The following is a 16,062-nucleotide window of genomic DNA, read 5'->3' on the forward strand; positions in this document are numbered from 1 at the left end:
TGATTATCTTGGACTTGAAGATATTTTTTGTACAGTTCTTCTGTGTATTCTTGCCACCTCTTCTTAATATCTTCTGTTTCTGTTAGGTCCATAACATTTCTGTCCTTTATCGAGCCCATCGTTGCTTGAAATGTTCCCTTGATATCTCTAATTTTCTTGAAAAGATCTCTTGTTTTTCCTATTCTGTTGTTTTCCTCTATTTCTTCGCATTGATCGCTGGGGAATTGTTGACCTAGGGTGAGGCTTTAGGGTTTCATTTCAAGTGAGGTAAAGGTTTCGGGTTGGAGTTCGTGTTAGGGGAAGGGATATGTCTGGGGTTTGTTCTGGGAGAATTAGTGGTGTCAGCTCTCAGTCTCTTTTATGAAGGAACCCCTTCTCCGATATTCTGCTTGCAATTATTCTTTTGTGTTCAGATTGTTACCATTTTGATAAGTGAATGCTTAGCTTTTCTGATGCAAAGCTGTTCAGTGGATGGAAGCAAGTTGGTGTCTTTTGGTTTCCTGTTTCCTTGACTTGAAGAGACCCAATTTTCTTCCCCCTCCCACACACGTGTTGAGAAGTCCCTGACATTAAGGAGCCAATGGCCCTTGTTTCTTTCCAGGATTTTCATCACTTCAGGTTTGTATTGACGTGTTTCCCTAAATCTGAAATGTTATGAGAACAATAGCTAATGTGATTGTTCAGATGGAACCATCTCCAATTCCCACGGCCTTTCGTTCCAGAGGCTCTAGTTCCCATTTGTATTGCCTCCCCTCCTTTGGCATTGAGGAATTGACCGTTGATGCTTGGGTTTATTTCTGGACCCTCAGTTCCATTCCATGTATCTGGTTCTGCGTCTTTGATTTCTTCCCAGTACCATGCTGTCCTGATGATCCTAGTGTGATACTCTAATTGGCTATCAGGCAGCCTGCTATGTACATTTCAGGGCTTTGTGGCAGATTGCATTGACTATTTTGACTCCTTTGTTTTTCCATAGATATTCTGGAATTCTTTGGTTATAATGACCTGAGAACACCCGTTGGTATTTTGAGAGGAATAGCGTGGAAACTCTGGATTGCCCCACGGTGGGGGTTGGCGGGAGGGGGAAGTGACATCATCTTATCAGGAGGAATTCCTCTGATCCGTAAGCACAGCTTATTTTCCATTGGATTGTTGGGCTTCACCTTCTTTCATCCATCTCTTGCAGTTCTCTGAGAAGAAGGGCTTCCCTTCTGGGTTAGATGGACTCCTAGCTATTGCCTTTCAGGGAATGTCACTGTCGGTGGGGTTGATAATTGCCTTCTAAGCGTTTGCTGGAATTGTTAGAAATGCCAAGGATTTTTCTTCCCCTTCCTCACTGTCCATTTCTCTGAGCCTCCAGGTAGAACAGGCTTATTCCAGGGTCCCACGGGGCTCGGGGAATGAAGCTAGACCGTATTTCTCAGGCCTCAGTGCTGGGCATCATGGGGTGTACTTTCCCTGTCCCTTCTTTCTCCTGGTGTCTCCTTCAGGCCCATTTGTGTTCATGTCATTTGTGTATGAAGAGCCAAATCCTGCCTAAGTTCTGTGTATGCAAACAATTGTCTCCCAGCTTGGGATGTGTCATTTGCGCTTTTCAGACGGCTTTTCCCAGAGTCCAAATTTTGGATTTGACAAAGTTCACTGTGTTCCCTTGTTACTCTTTGTGAAGTGCCTTTCTGTATTGTGTGTGAAGACACAGAACTCATGCTAATTTCTGCTCCATTTCCTTCTGGATTTGTGAACCGTTTTGCATGCAACATATGTCTAGGAATCATTTCAAGTGCATTTGTTGAGAGGTGTCAAGTTTCCATGGACATGCATGTCATCCCCTCTGGTTTACAAATGTGTTGCTCCTAAACTCTTTTAGATATCTTCTCGGAAAGATGGGTGTTTTTCAGCTTTCATTTCCACAGAAGAATGGATTCAGCAGTTCTAGCTCAGGGACGCTGTGTTCAGTGAAAAGGGAGTTGAGTGCGGCCTCCTTTTCAGCACCAATCCCAAGTTCAGGTTGACAGGGCTCTGAACTTCCATCTGTGATCCAGATTCCACAGGCATCCTTGTGTGCCCTTGGCTGTGTGAGCAGCTGAAGGGAGTTTCGTCTTCGAAGTCGCCCAGCAGGCCTGCAGCTTCAGACCGCCAGAGGTGAGCATCTCAGAGGACAGGAGCCACCGTGCCAGAAGTGGAGTGGGATCCACCCTGAGGTTGGGCACTGATAGTCAAGTGATGTTCCTGTGGGACTATGATGGGTCCGCCACACTCTTCTCCCACATAGCGAGAGAGAAGTCTATGGGATCTGCTAGGCCCTCCACTCCCTCTTGTGGTCCCGAAGGCTGGTTATCACCATCCTGAGCACCTAGCTCTGAGATGATGGCCACCTCCACCTACAATGTATGTCCCTTTTCCCACGTGTCCATTCAAAGTGTCAGGCCATCTCTGAGCTACACTAGCCATGTGCTTTGCCTGTCATTGGACCTGCACATGTTTCTTCTATTTCCTTCCTGATAACTGATTTTCTCGAGCATGTGGGTGCCACAAGGATGGTTTGTCTTTCTCTGGCCTTGTGTTCTGAGGAACACTTCTCCCTTTGTTGGTGTGGGTTTATCTTTCCATTTCTCCTGCATGGTTTATTGTTGTGAGTTTGTTTGTATCGGCGGAAGAACTCAGCCTTTCACTTGTGCCTGATGCGTCCCACTTACAACAGGAAGACGTACCTGGAGATTCTGAGCACATTTGCCGTGCCGACTTCATTTGGCAGATGATATCTTGAAAGGACCTGCACAGTCCATTCAGATATCCAAAGGCTCCTTCAAATGACACAGAAACCAGAATTCTCCAGTTTGGTCTTCCAATATGCGGGGAGTCAGAACAATCCCCTGGAGAAGGGAAAAGCTACCAACTCCAGGATTCTGGCCTAGAGAATTCCATGGACTGTAGAATTCATGGGGATGCCAAGACTCTAACAATACTGAGAAACTATAACTTTCACCTTCAGTCAGACCAAAATCCAGTTTCCTCTCATTTTACTGATTGGCATTGATTGGGGACCCCGAAACGATGGGAAGAAATGCAGAGAGAAGTAGACTCAATGTTTTCAGGTGGGGGAGAGAGGAACGGGGAGTGCTTGCGATGAATCCAGGCTTTGCTGGGAAGTGGGAGGGGGATAGAGTGAGTGTTTCAGAATGTAGACAGTGGTGATGCTTACACAGCATTGTGAAGGCCTCCATCTTCCCAAATGGCATCAAAGAAGGAAAATTTATTGGCACATACTTGTGAGCAAAATATACAGAAAGCCATAAAAGACATAAAAGATGAGAAGAAAGATGCCTAGAAGCCTGATGAAAATCAGCTCATGGAAGGGAAGTCAATCTCCCCTGGGTGGGGAGAGAGTGGACGGCGTCCACGGGGAACACACAGGGATGGAGGCTGCAGAGCCAACCGCGCCCCTGGACGATGTGTTTGCTGAAAGGGCTCTGGAAGTCTGTCCAGAGCAGGGACCTGTTCTCCCTGCAGGGGTGGGACAGTCATGGTGGGCGTCTGAGTCTTTGGCAGCAGCCAGGGCAGGCTGCCCTTGTGCAGGTGGTCACTCAGCCCCTGATTCGTGTTCTGCTGCCAAAGCCCAAGCAGGTGCATGTACACGTGAAGGTGGAGGTTCTGGAAGGCATGGTGAGACATCGGGGTCTGGGGCTGGGAGTCGTGCAGGTACAGAGTTCCGATGTGCTCAAGGGACTGTCAAGTACCCGGTTCGCCCCGTAACTTTGGGAGGGTTGTCTTAGGTCTCGATCTCCCCTCATTGGATCCCTGCGTGCTGCACCTGGAGCTCCCACCTCTGTAGGGACGGGTCTTGTACGTGGAGGCTGGCTGAGTTTCATGGCCAGAGCTAGAGCTGGGAGAGAAGAAGAGTTTGCCAAATGCCAGACTTGCCATGAGCCTAAGGGGACATGAAGGCTTCCTAGAGATTCGCTAAGAAGGCCCTGTTTCGGAGTCTTCTCTGCAGTCTCCAAGATGGGTGGTGTGAGGCCAGCCTTTGGTCCAGGCCCAGCCCCACTCTGGGGGACTCCTCCCTGTGTGGCTAAGCACCGCCTCCCCACACTCACATGCAGCAGCCCCAGGAGCCTCAACTCTGTGCTCTGCACTGCTGGGCTCCAGGCTCTCCTGCTGCCTCCAAGGAAGGGCTTCTCGGAGCTCTGGGTCAGAGCCGGGTGTGCTGAGCTCCGTGGCAGCCTGTGACTGGGCCCCGGAGTGTGTGCTTGGTGGTATCTGTGCAGCAGGCCTTGCCTGCTTCCTCTTCTTCGCCAGTTTGGCTGAGCCCTCCGTGGCCACGCTCACCTGGAGTCTGTACTGGGCTTCCTGGGCAGGGGGCTGGTGCTCTGAACCCTCCCACAGGGTGGTGGTAGGGCTGTTCCCCTCAGGGGCCACTTCGGGTGGGACGCTCTACAATGACGGTGACCATCAGCAGCACTCCTTCGATATTTCTGAGCTGTGCCTGGCCAGGATGGCTGCTGCCTCTGCCCATCTGCCCTTCTGCTCCCAGAAAGCGCAGAGACGAGTGTCTGCTCAGATACGCAATCGGGAGGACAGAGATACCCCTGAGGGAGTGAGGTCAGCCTGGGCAGCCAGCTCTGCCTGAATGCTTCCCATGCCACCAGCCTGCTCTCCCCTGTGGTGTGGACAAAAGCGACCCACGAGCTCCTGACCAATATGCGGCTGGGCTTGCTTAAGGCAGACACACCCCGAGAAACCCCCATCAACACACAGGCAAAGGCCTCAGGCTTCACCAGGTGGGACGAGAGAGGTGGCCGGACCCGGCCTGGGCCTCCCCAGTTACCTTTCTGTTCCTTAGGGCAAAGGGCCAGAGGCCTCTCCGGGGTTCCTGAGCCAGCGTCATCCACGTTCCCACATTCTCTGTCTGTGAGTTCGCCTGAGGCCCCGGCCTCTGGGCAGGGGCAAACAACAGAACATCTTGAAAGCAAGTGATCTGGCTGGGGACTCCTCTCCAGTGAGGAGGCCTGGATACCAGGGTTGCCGGTTCTGTTGGGTTCTGTTGCCAGGAAGTGACATCATTTCCTGGTTCATGGCCGAGGTCACTTCCACAAAGCTCCTCAAGGGAACCTCCGGGTTTCTGGCTGTTTCCCCACACCCTTAGGCCACGTCCAGGCACAGTGACACACAGAGCCCACCCCACAGCATTGGGCAGACCTGGGTGCAGCCAGGGCCTGAGCTCTGAGGACACAGCTGCTTTCAGCCCAGGCTCCTTCTCAGAAGTGAAGTGGCCCTGGGCAAGGCATGTGCCATGCAGGTTTTCCCCACTCTCTCCATCGGCAGAGTGGGGGTCACTCTCCCATTTCCTGCCTAGGTCTGTCAGCCTACGAACAGCTCCAGTGCCTGTTCAAACATTGGGCCGCTATCACATGGAGCTTGGACACTGAGACTTCCCAAAGATGGATTCCACACAGGGCTGACCTAGCACAGAATGGGGCAGAATCAGGCCTGGATGGGCTTTGGGACCTGGGAAAAGGCAGTCCCCTTTCTGCCTATTTCTTGATCCCTGCATTTGGAGGACCGGAAAGTCATATTCAGTCATCACCCCCTCTGATATCAACCTTCCCCATCCTCCTTAATTGCCCCACTCGGCCTCGAAGGCTGGGGGAGTTTGCCCCAACAATGGCTCCCCGCATCCTTGTCCTTGAGTCTCATCATCTTGAGTCATTTTCCCCCTTGGGGGAAAAGCACAGTCATTGTTTCCAACCACAAGAGAGATTCATGCAAATTTTATGATATCGAATCATTTCCTCTCTCCATTGTTCAGTCTCTCTCCCTAGTTCCCTCTCTTTCTTGACCTTTCCAAATTCAGTCTGTCTCTTCCTCTCTGTGTCTCCCTTCTGGATGCTCGCATGCATGTGAATGCATGGACGCATGTATGTTGTTGAACTTGTTTGAGGCTTTAGGGTTTCGTGTCGAGTGAGTTAAAGGTTTGTCGTTGGATTTAGTGTTAGGGGAAGGGATAGGTGTGGGGTTTGTTCTGGGAGACGCGTAGGAACCCCTTCTCCGATATTCTGCTTGCTAATATTCTTTTTTGTTCAGTTTGTTACCATTTTGATTTGTGAATGCTCAGCTTTTCTGATGCAAATATGTTCAAGTGGATGGAAGCCCGTGGGTGTCCTTTGGTTTACTGTTTCCTTGACTTGAAGGGACCCAATTTTCTTCCCCCCACACACACACATGTTGAGAAGTCCATGACATGAAGGAGCCTATGGCCCGTGCTTATTTCCAGGAGTTTCATCATTTCAGGCTTTGCGTTGATGTGTTTCACTGAATCTGACGTGTTTTGAGACCAAAAGCCAATGTGATTGTTCAGATGGAACCATCTCCAATTCCCACGACCTTTCATTGCAGAGGCTCTTGTTCTCATTCGTATCACCTCCCCTCCTTTGGCATTGAGGAATTGACCGTAGAAGCGTGGACTTTTTTTTTCTGGACCCTCAATTCCATTCCATGGATCTGGTTCTGCGTGTTTGATTTCTTCCCAGTACCATGCTGTCCTGATGATCCTAGTGTGATAGTCTAATTGGCTATCAAGCAGCCTGCTATGTCCATTTCAGGGCTTTGTGGCAGATTGCATTGACTCTTTTGACTCCTTTGTGTTACCATAGACATTTTGGAATTCATTGGTTATAATGCCCTGAGAACAGCCGTTGTTTTTTTTTCTTTTTTTATTTTTATTGGAGGCTAATTATTTTACAATATTATATTGGTTGGTTTTGCCATACATTGACATGAATCCGCCTCGGGTGTACATGAGGTCCCTCTCCCGAACCCCCCTCCCACCTCCCTCCTTCCTTTATTTTACCTCTGGGTCATACCAGCCCTGAACATCCTGTAACATGCCTCGACCCTGAACTGATGATTCGTTTCACATATGATAATATACATGTTTCAATGCCATTCTCCCAAACCATCCCATCCTCACCCTCTCCCACAGAATCCCTACGACTGTTTTATACATCTGTTTCTCTTTTGCTGTCTCGTATACGGGGTTATCATTTGCATCTTTATAAATTCCATATATATGTGTTAGTATATTGTATTGGTGTTTTTCTTTCTGGCTTACTTCACTCTGTATAATAGGCTCCAATTTCATCCACCTCATTAGAACTGATTCAAATGCATTCTTTTTAACGGCTGAGTAATACTCCATTGTGTATATGTACCAAAGCTTTATTATCCATTCGTCTGCAGATGGACATGTAGGTTGCTTCCATGTCCTGGCTATTGTAAACAGTGCTGCGATGAACATTGGAGTACATGTGTCTCTTTCAATTCTGGTTTCCTCGGTGTGTATGCCTAGGAGAGTGATTGCTGGATCATATGGCATTTCTATTTCCAGTTTTTTGAGGAATCTCCACACTGTTCTCCATAGTGGCTGTAGTAGTTTGCATTCCCACCAACAGTGTAAGAAGGTTCCCTTTTTTCCACAACCTCTCTAGCATTTATTGCATGTAGACTTTTGGATAGCAGCCATTCTGACTGGTGTGAAATGGTATCTCCTTGTGGTTTTGATTTGCATTTCTCTGATTATGAGAGATGTTGAGCATTTTTTCATGTGTTTGTTAGCCATCTTTATGAATTCTTTAGAGAAATGTCTGTTTAGTTCTTTGGCCCATTTTTTGATTGGCTCATTTATTTTTCTGGAATTGAGCTGCAGGAGCTGCTTGTATATTTTGAAGATTAATCCTTTATCAGTTGTTTCATTTGCTATTATTTTCCCCCATTCTGAAGGCTGTCTTTTCCCCTTGCTTATAGTTTCCTTTGCTGTGCAGAAGCTTTTGATTTTAATTAGGTCCCATTTGTTTATTTTTGCTTTTATTTCCAATATTATGGGAGGTGGGTCTTGGAGGATCCTGCTGTGATTTATGTCAGAGAGTGTTTCGCCTACATTCTCCTCTAGGAGTTTTATAGTTTTTGGTTTTACGTTTATCTCTCTAGTCTATTTTGAGTTTATTTTGGTATATGGTGTTAGGAAGTATTCTAGTTTTATTCTTTTACAAGTGGCTGACCAGTTTTCCCAGAACCACTTGTTAAAGAGACTGTCTTTTCTCCATTTTATATTCTTGCCTCCTTTGTCAAAGATAAGGTATCCATAGGTGCGTGGATTTATCGCTGGGCTTTCTATTTTGTTCCATTGATCTATGTTTCTGTATTTATGCCCGTACTACTGTCTTGATGACTGTGGCTTTGTAGTAGAGCCTGAAGTCCGGCATGCTAATTCCCCCAGTTACATTTTTCTTCCTGAAGATTGCTTTGGGTATTCGAGTTTTTTTTTGTATTTCCATACAAATTGTGAGATTATTTGTTCTAGTTCTATGAAAAATATCATTGGTAGCTGGACAGGGATTGCATTGAATGTATAAGTTACTTTAGATATTATACTCATTTTAACAATATTTATTCTTCCAATACACAAACATGGTATATTTCTCCATCTATTAGTGTACTCTTTGATTATGTTCACTAGTGTTTTATAGTTTTCTGTGTACAAGTCTTTTGTTTCCTTAGGTAAATACATTCTTAAGTATTTAAATCTTTTCGTTGCAACAGAGAATGGAATAGTTTCCTTAATTTCTCATTCTATTTTCTCATTATTAGTGTAAAGGAATGCAATGGATTTCTGTGTGTTGACTTTATATCCTGCAACTTTTCTGTATTCATTGATTACTAGCTCTAGTCGTTTTCTGGTAGATTCTTTAGGGTTTTCTGTGTAGAGGATCACATCATCAGCGAACAGTGAAAGTTTTACTTCTTCTTTTCTAATTTGTATTCCTTTTATGTCTTTTTCTGCTCTGATTGCTGTAGCCAAAACTTCCCGAACTATGTTGAATAGTAGTGGTGCGAATGGGCACCCTTATCTTATTCCTGACATTAGGGGAAATGCTTTCAGTTTTTCACCGTTGAGGATAACGTTTGCTGTGGGTTTGTCATATATAGCTTTTATTATGCTGAGATATGTCCCTTCTATTCCCACTTTCTGGAGGGTTTTTATCATAAATGGATGCTGTATTTGGTCAAAAGCTTTCTCTGCATCTATTGAAATAATCATATGATTTTTAGTTTTCAGTTTGTTAATGTGGTGTATTACGTTGATTGATTTGTGGATATTGAAGAATCCTTGCCTTCCTGGGATAAGCCCACTTGGTCATGATGTATGATCTTCTGAATGTGTTGTTGGATTCTGATTACTAGAATTTTGTTAAGGAATTTTGCATCTATGTTCATCAGTGATATTGGCCTGTAGTTTTCTTTTTTTGTGGGATCTTTACGAGGTTTTGGGATTAGGATCATGGTGGCCTCATAGAATGAGTTTGGAAGTTTCCCTTCCTCAGCAATTTTCTGGAAGGGTTTGAATAGAATAGGTGTTAGCTCTTCTCTAAATTTTTGGTAGAACTCAGCCATGAAGCCGTCTGGACCACGGCTTTTGTTTGCTGGAAGATTTTTTATTATAGCCTCTAGTTCCGAGCTTGTGATGGCTCTGTTCAGATTTTCTATTTCTTCCTGGTTCAGTTTTGTAAAGTTGTACTTTTCTTGGAATTTGTCATTTTCTTCCAGGTTATTCATTTTATTGCCATATAATTGCTGATAGTATTCTCTAATAATCCTTTGTATTTGTGTAGCCGTTGGTATTTTGAGAGAAATAGCGTGAGACCTCTGGACTGCCCCAAGTTGGGGGTCGCGGGGAGGGGGAAGTGACATTTTCTTACCAGGAGAAATTCTTCTGATACTGGAGCACAGTTTATTTTCCATTGGATTGGTGGGCTTCACCTTCTTTCATCCATCTCTTGCAGTTCTCCTAGAAGAGGGGCTTCCCTCCTGGGTTAGATGGACCCCTAGCTATTGCCTTTCAGGAAATATCACTGTCGATGGGGTTGATACTTGCCGTCTCCTTCTAAGCATTTGCTGTTAGTATTAGAAATGCCAACGATTTCTCTTCCCCTTGCTCACTGTCCATCTCTCTGAGCCTCCAGGTTGAACAGGCCTAGTTTACGGGTCCCACGGCTATTGGGGAGTGCAGCTAGACCGTGTTTCTCAGGCCTTCATTGTTGGGCATCTTTGGTATACTCTCCATGTCCCTTCCTTCGCCTGGTTTCCCTGCAGACTTCTCCTTCAAGCTTGTGTTCATGTCGTTTGTGTATTAGGAGCCAAATTCTGCCTACGTTCCGTGTATGCAAACAGTTGTCTTCCCGCTTGGGATATGTTGTTTGTGTTTTTCAGACCGTCTTTCCCAGAGCCCAAATCTTGGATTTGACAAAGTTCATTGTGTTCCCTCGTTACTCTTTGTGTAGTGCCTTTTAGTATTGTGTGTGAAAACTCAGAGCTCATGTCTAATGTCTGCTCCATTTCCTTCTGGATTTGTGAACCATTTTGCATGGAACGTATGTCTAGGAATCATTTGAAGTGCATTTATTGAGAGGTGTTAATTTTCCATGGACATGCATGTCATCCCCTCTGGTTTCCAATGTGTCACTCCTAAACTCTTTTGGAGACCTTCTCGGAAAGATGGGTGTTTTTCAGCTTGCATTTCCACAGTTGAATGGATTCAGCAGCTCTAGAAGCAAGGACACTTTGTCCAGTGAAAGGGGGAGTCAGGTGCGGCCTCCCTTTCAGCACCAATCCCCAAGTCTGGTTGAGAGGGCTCTGATCTTCCATCATTGAGCCAGAAGCCACAGACATCCTTGTGTGCCCTTGGACGTGTGAGCGGCTTAAGGGAGTTTCTTCTGCGCAGACACCAAGCAAGCCTGAGGCTTTGGACAACTAGAGGTGAGCATCTCAGAAGACAAGATCACCCGTGCAAGAAGTGGAATGGTATCCACCTTGAGGGTGAGCACTGATCGCCAAGAGATGTTCCAGTGGGACTCTGATGGGTCCAGCACATTCTTCTGGCAGAGAGCGAGACAGATGTCTATGGGCTCTGTTGGCCCTCCATTCCCTCTTGTGGTCCCGAAGGCTGGTTGACACCAACCTGAGCACCAAGCTCTGAGATTATGAGAACCGCCACCTGCACTGTGTTTCCCTTTGCCCGCGTGTCCATGCGAAGTATCAGGCCATCTCTGAGCTACACTAGCCATGTGCATTGCCTCACATTGGACTTGCACATGTTTCTTCTGTTTCTTTCCCGATCACTAATTTTCTCGAGCATATGGGGGCTACGAGGATGGTGGATCTGGCCTTGTGTTTTGTGGAACACTTCTCCCATTGTTGGTTTGGGTTTATCATTCCATTTCTCCTGCCTGGTTTATTTTTGTGAGTTTGTTTGTGCCAGCGAAAGAACTCAGCATTTCCCTTGTGCCTGAGGTGTCCCACTTACAACAGCATTGCCTACCTGCATATTCTGAGCACATTTGCCGAGAGGGCTTCGTTTGGCAGATAACATCTTGAAAAGACCTACATGGTCCTTTCAGATACCCAAAGGATACGTCAAATGACATAGGGACCAGAATTCTCCAGTTTGGTCTTCCAATATGTGGGGAGTCAGAACAATCCACTGAGAAGGGAAAAGCTACTGACTCCAGGATTCTGACCTAGAGAATTGCATGGATTGTAGAATTCATGGGGATGCCAAGACTCTAACAATGCCGAGAGACTATAAATTTTGCCTTCAGTCAGAGTAAAATCCAGTTTCCTTTTATTTCAGTGATTGGCATTGTTTGGGGACCTCGAAAGAATGGGAAGAAATGCAGAGAGAAGTAGGCTCAATGTTGTCAGGCGGGGAGAGAAGAACGGGGAGTGCTTGCCATGAATCCAGGCTTTGCTGGGAAGTGAGGGGGATAGAATGAGGATGTCCAAATGTAGAGAGTGGTGATGTTTACACAGCATTGTGAAGGCCTCCATATTCCCAAATGGCATCAAGGAAGGAAAATTTATTGACACACAGTTGCGAGCAAAATATACAGAAAGCCATAAAAGACATAAAAGATGAAAAGAAAGATGCCAGGAGCCTGATGAAAATCAGCTCAGGGGAATGGAAGTCAATCTCCCCTGGGTGGGGAACGAGTGGACGGCTGCCACGGACAACACACAGGGATGGAGGCTGCAGAGTCAACCGCATCCCTGGATGAGGTTTTGATGAAAAGGCCCTGGGTCTCTGTCCAGAGCATGGGCCTGTTCTCCCTGCAGGGGTGGGACAGGCATGCTGGGCGTCTGAGTCCTTGACAGGAGACACGGCAGGCTGCCCCTCTGCAGGTGGTCACTCAGGCCCTGACTCGGGTTCTACCGCCAAAGCCCGAGCAGGTGTAAGTTCATGTGGAGGTGGAGGTTCTGGAAAACGGGGTGGGACATCGGTGCCTGGGGCTCTGGTTCGTGCAGGCACAGAGTTCGGATGTGCTGACGGTGCTAGCCAGTACCCAGCTCTCCCCATTTCTTTGGGAGGGGACGTCTCAGGTCTCAATCTCCCCTCAGTGGATCCCTGGGTGCTGCACCTGGAGCTCCAACCTCTGTAGGGACTCGTTTTGGACATGGAGGCTGGCTGAGTTTGACGGGCAGAGCTAGAGATGGTGGAGAGGAAGAGTTTGCCACAGGACAGCCTAGCTATGTGCCTAAGTGGGTACGAAAGTTTCCTAGAGATTCTATAAGAAGGCCTAGCATCAGAGTCTTCTCTGCAGTCTCCAAAATGTGTGGTGTGAGGCCAGCCATTGGTCCCGGACCAGCCCCAGCTCTGGGGGACACCTCCCTGTGTGGCTCAGCACTACATCCCCACACTCACATGCAGCAGCCACAAACGCCTCATCTATTTGCTCTGCCCTCCTGGGTTCAAGGTCCTACTGCTACCTCCAAGTCAGGGCTTCTCAGAGCTCTGGGTCAGGGAAGGCTCTGCTGAGTTCCGTGGCAGCTTGAGACTGGGCCCCGGGGTGCATGCTGGGTGGTGTCTGTGTAGCAGGCCTGGCCTGCTCCGTCTTCATTGCGAGTTGGGCTGAGCCCTCCGTGGCCACGCTCACCTGGAGCCTGGACTGGGCCTCCCGGGCAGGGGGCTGGTGCTCTGAGCCCTCCCTCTGGGAGGTGGATGGGGTGTGCCCCTCAGGGGCCACCTTGGGTGGGATGCTCTGCAATGATAGATACCATCAGCCAGCCCTGCTTTGATATTTGTGAGCTGAGACTGGCCAGTATGGCTGCTGCTTCTGCCTGTCTCCCCTTCTGCTCCCAGAAGGAGCAGTGACAAAGATATGCTGAGATACCCACCCAGGAGGACGGAGACACACTCGAGGGCATGAGGTCAGCCTGGTCCACCAGCTCTGACTGGACGCTCCCCATGACAGGCAGCCTGCTCTCCGCTGGGGTGTGGACACAAGCAGTCAAAGGGCTCCAAACCCACATGCAGCTGGGCTTGCTTGAGTCAGACACACGCCGAGAAAACCCCTTCCACACACAGGGAAAGGCCTCAGGCTTCCCCGGGTGGGATGGGAGAGGTGGCAGGACCCTGTATGCATACACTGAGCTTAGGCAGGACTCGACTGTTAATACACAAATGATATGAACACAAAGGAGCTTGAAGGAGAGGTCTGAAGGGACACCAGGCGAAGAAAGGGACGCGGAGAGTACACCAAATGATGCCCAGATCTGAGGGTCTGATCCACAGGGTCTAGGTGCACTCCCCGATGCCCGTGGGACCCTGGACTAGGCCTGTTCTACCTGGAGGCTCAGAGAGATGGACAGTGAGGAAGGGGAAGAGAAATCCTTGGCATTTCTAACACTCACAGCAAACGCTTAGAAGACGGCAATTATCAACCCCACCGATAGTTACATTCCCTGAAAGGCAATAGCTAGGAGTCCATCTAAACCAGGAGGGGAGCCCCTCTTCTCTGAGAAGTTCAAGAGATGGATAAAAGAAGGTGAATCCCACAAACCCAATGGCAAATAGCTGTGCTCAGGATCTGAAGAATTCCTCCTGGTAAGATGATATCAATTCCCCCTCCCCCGGACCCCCACCTTGGGGCAATCCACAGGATCCACTCTATTTCTCTCAAAATACCAACGGCTTTTCTCAGGGCATTATAACCAAAGAAACCAAAATGTCTATGGAAACACAAAGGAGTCAAAAGAGTCAATGCAATCTGCCGTAAAGCTCTGAAATGGACATAGCAGGCTGACTGATAGCCAATTAGACTCTCAGACTAGGATCATCAAGACAGCATAGTACTAGGAAGAAATCAAATACGCAGAACCAGATCCATGCAATGGATTTGAGGTGCCAGACGTAAACCTAAGCTTCTACGGTCAATTCCTCGACACCAAAGGAGGGGGGGTGATACGAATGGGAAAAAGAACCTCTGCAAGGAAAGGCCGTGGGAATTGGAGATGGTTCAATCTGAACAATCGTATTGGCTTTTGGTCTCATAACACGTCAGATTCAGTGAAACACATCAATGCAAAGCCTGAAGTGATGAAACTCTTGGAAATAAGCACGGGCCATAGGCGCCTTAATGTCAGGGACTTCTCAACATGTGTGTGGGGGTGGAAAAAAATTGGGTCTCTTCAAGTCAAGGAAACAGTAAACCAAAGGACACCCACCAGCTTCCATCCACTTGAACAGCTTTGCAACAGAAAAGCTAAGAATTTGCTAATCAAAATGGTAACAAACTGAACAAAAAAGAATATTAGCAAGCAGAATATCGGAGAAGGGGTTCCTACGTAAAAGAGAATGAGAACTCACACCACTAAGTCTCCCAGAACAAACCCCAGATCTAGCCCTTCCCCTAACACCAATTCCAACCCCAAACCTTTAACTCACTCTACACGAAACACTAAAGCCTCATCTTAGGTCAACAGTTTACATGCTTACATACATTCACATGCATTCAAGCATCCACAGGAGAGACACAGAGAGGAAGACAGACTGAATTTGGAAAGGTCAAGAAAGAAACGGAACGTGGAAGAGAGATTGAACCAGGGAGAGAGGAAATGAGTCGATTTCACAGAATTTGCATGAATCTCTCTTGAGGTTGGAAACATTGACTGTGCGTATTCCCCCTGCAAGTGGTAAAATGACACAAGAGGATGAGATTCAAAGACAAGGATGCGGGGAGCCACTGTTTGGGCAGACTCCCTCACTCCTCGAGGCTGAGTGGGACAGTTGAGTAGGACAAGGAAGGTTGATATCAGAGGGGGCGATGTCTGAATATGACCTTCCGGTCCTCCCAATGAGGGGGTCAAGAAATAGGCAGGAAGCGGACTGCCTTTTCCCAGGTCCCAGAGCCCGTCCAGGCCTGATTCTGCCCCATTCTGTGCTAGGTCAGCCCTGTGTGAAATCTGTCCTTTGGGAAGTCTCAGTGTCCAAGCTCCATGTGATAGAGGCCCAAAGTAGGAACAGGAACTGGAGTTGTTCGTAGGCTGACAAACCTAGGCAGCAGATGGGAGAGTGTTCCCCACTCTGAAGATCAAGAGACTGGGTTACCCTGCGGAGCACATGCCTTGCCCAGGGCCACATCATTTCTGAGAAGAAGGATCCTTGGCTGAAAACATCTGTGTCCTCAGAGCTCAGGCCCTGGCTGCACCCAGGTCTCCCCAATGCTGTGGGGTGGGCTGTGTGGTTTCACTGTGCCTGCATGTGGTCTAAGGACGTGGGGGAACAGCCAGAAAACCAGAGGTTCCCTTGGGGAGCTTTGTGGAAGGGACCTCGGCTACGAACCAGGAAATGATGTCACTTCCTGGCAACAGAACCCAACAGAACCCACAAACCGGGTATCCAGTCCTCCCCAGCGGAGAGGAGCCCCCAGCCAGATCGTTTGCTGTCAAGATGTTCTGCTGCTTGCCCTTGAGCAGATGCTACCGGGACCTCAGGCGAGCTCACAGGCAGACTGTGTGGGCACGCGGTTGACACTGGCTCAGCCACCCCCCCCCCCCGAGAGTCCTCTGGCCCTTTGCCCGAAGAAACAGAAAGGTAACAGGGGAGCCCCAGGCCAGGTCCGGCCACCTCTCCTGTCCCACCCGGGGAAGCCTGAGGCCTTTCGTTGTGTGTGGATGGGGGTTTTTCGGGGTGTGTCTGCCTCAAGCAAGCCCAACCGCATGTGGGTCAGGAGA

The sequence above is a fragment of the Moschus berezovskii genome, chromosome 3 (genome assembly GCF_049115385.1).
Source record: "Moschus berezovskii isolate FMDL1 chromosome 3, NW_MosBer_1.0, whole genome shotgun sequence".
NCBI lineage: Eukaryota > Metazoa > Chordata > Mammalia > Artiodactyla > Moschidae > Moschus > Moschus berezovskii.